The following is a 2,662-nucleotide window of genomic DNA, read 5'->3' on the forward strand; positions in this document are numbered from 1 at the left end:
GGGCTTCTTCATGTGCCCCGCCCCCCGTACCTCACCCGGGGGAACTGCGATCCCCCGCGATCCCCCCTGAAATGACCTCTGCTCATTTCCCTTCCCCTCCCCACAACAGACACCCTGGGAGGTAGGCGGGGCTGAGAGAGCTCTGACAGAAACGGCTGTTTTTCAAGAACAGCACTTACCAGAACTACGGCTTGCCCAAGGTCATCCAGCCAGGTGCAAGTGGAGGAGTGGGGGAATCAAACCAGGTTCTCCCAGATTAGAGTCTGTGCACTTAAGCACTAGAAGAAGAAGAGATTGGCTTTATACCCCGCCCTTTACTACCCGAAGGAGTCTCACAGCGGCTTACAAACTCCTTTCCCTTCCCCTCCCCACAACAGACCCTGTGAGGCAGGTGGGGCTGAGAGAGCTCTGGCAGAAACGGCTCTTTTTCAAGGACAGCTCTTATCAGAACTGTGGCTTGCCCTAGGTCATCCAGCCAGGTGCAAGTGGAGGAGTGGGGAATCCAACCCGGTTCTCCCAGATTAGAGTTCGCACACTTAACCACTGCACCAAACTGGCTTAGATGCTTAGAAGCCACAAAGGAGACGTGATGTTGGCGAAATGTCTAGTAAGTGCTCCGGGCAGTGGATTTTTTGGATCACTGTGATTCAGGCGAACATACCTGGCTGTCCCTCCTACATCTTCTCTCCACCTCCCGCATCCCCCACTGGCTCCGACAAGAAACCGCGAGTCGCTCTCTTCCTTTGACTTCGCCCCGTCCTCATTAGCATTCCGCCTGCCGCAGCCGTTTCTATAAATAACACGCCGGGAGATGTTTGCCAGCATCCCGTACGCCCCACAGCCCTCCTCGCCGAGCGCGGGCTTTACACGCCATTAGTGAATCCGCGGCATCTCCGGCATTAACTGTAACAATTTTTAATTAACCTGATTTAGGCGGCAGAATGTTAACGCCGATGGAAATGAGAGGTTGGAACAAATAGTTATTTATTCCTGCGCGGAGGGGGGGTAATGGCTGTTGAGATGGATGAGTCTAATTAACTTCCACGAGAAGTCTTTGCGTTTAGAGTGGGAAAACAGCCGCGGCCCGTAGAGACGTCCGCGCGGGTGGATGCGAGAGGCAGTCCTACATTTCTGAAGGCTGGGCGGTCTGCTTCTGGAATCGCATGTACAAAACGTTTCACAGAGTTCCGCAGATAAATTATCAGGGACTGCGGTCTGTACCACTGCGCATCATCAATAGAAGGAAGGGGTCACACAGCCAGCCTGGATTGCGCATTCTACTTTTTTCATAACTTTGGCAGCTGCTTTGCATTTACAGTTTGGTGTAGTGGTTTGAGATCCAGTTTGGTGTCGTGGTTAAGTGCGCGGACTCTAATCTGGGAGAACCGGGTTTGATTCCCCACTCTTCCACTTGCAGCTGCTGGATGACCTTGGGCAAGCCAGGGTTCTGACAAGAGCTGTCCTTGAAAGGACCGTTCAGTCAAGAGCTCTCTCAGCCCCACCTACCTCACAGGGTGTCTGTTGTGGGGAGGGGAAGGGAAAGGAGTTTGTAAACTGCTCTGAGACTCCAAGTGAAGGGCGGGGTATAAATCCAATCTCCTCCTCTTCTTCTTCCATGGCACCTTATGCAATCTGTAACCCCTCCCCTTACCACCTATACATCTCTGGCCAGTTTCTTCATACCCGCCACGCATCTGACGAAGAGAGCTATGTTTCTCGAACGTTTATGCTACAATAGAGTTTGTTAGTCTTAAAGGTGCTACTGGGCTTTTTACTGTTTTGCAGCAACAGACTAACACGGCTAATGCCTCTGTCAGTGTTCCCTCTAAGCTGAGTTAGTGTGAGTTAGCTCACAGTTTTTTAGCCTCCAGCTCACACATTTTCGTGCTCGCTCAGGAAAGGACGGCTCCAGAGCAAACTAATTAATGCAGCAGCCAAATCGAACTAACTCAGCTTAAGGGGAACACTGCTCACAAGACTCCACAGCTTAGAGGGAGCATTGCTCTGGATCTATGAGCACTGCACATAGTTTGCTGAGAGCGGGACCTTGCTTATGTCACTTTGCATCACTGAACGTTAATACTTTCTGCTTTCCTTCAGTTCTGTTCTCGTATTTCCGGTTAGTTGGACTACCCCCATCCTATTGCTTTGTTTATTGAATATCCCATCCTGTGGATGGTATCGACTCACTCTGTGTTATCTGCCTGGGGTCCAAGCAGCAAAGGCAGACTATACATCATATAAGCCACTGGTTCCCAAAGTGGGCAGTACCACCCCCTGGGGGGCGCTGGAACGATCCAGTTGGGCTGGAACGATCCAGGTGCAGAGCCATAAACTGCATCTTTTTGTCCACTTCTTGAAGGCCGATATCCAGGGGGGCGTTGAGTCATTTTTTTTCCCTGAAAAGGGGGCGGTAGGCAGGGGTCGTTTCGTAGAAAAAGAGCTAGGGGGACTCATTAGCATAACTCATTAGCATATGCCACATCCCCTGACGTCACTGGAAGTGTGTCATAAGACCACACCCCCTGACATCACCGGAAGTGTGTCATGAGGCCACACACACCACCCCCAACAGTCCCGGCCACCGGCGCCGGCCTTGCAGCTCCACTGCCGAGCCCCATGAGGGGCCCGGCGGTGGACCTGCAACGCTGGCGGGAGGGGC

The 2,662-nt window shown here is 52.4% G+C and overlaps 1 protein-coding gene across 1 annotated transcript in view; it reads left to right on the plus strand.

Moving 5' to 3' along the window:
- LOC107123478 (protein FAM168A-like) overlaps window positions 1–2,662 on the plus strand; it is an 81,804-nt gene that overhangs the window by 41,213 nt on the left and 37,929 nt on the right. The gene's annotated exons all lie outside the window — the stretch shown is intronic.

Source organism: Gekko japonicus, unplaced genomic scaffold (assembly GCF_001447785.1).
Source record: "Gekko japonicus isolate JY-2015 unplaced genomic scaffold, Gekko_japonicus_V1.1 scaffold3623, whole genome shotgun sequence".
NCBI lineage: Eukaryota > Metazoa > Chordata > Lepidosauria > Squamata > Gekkonidae > Gekko > Gekko japonicus.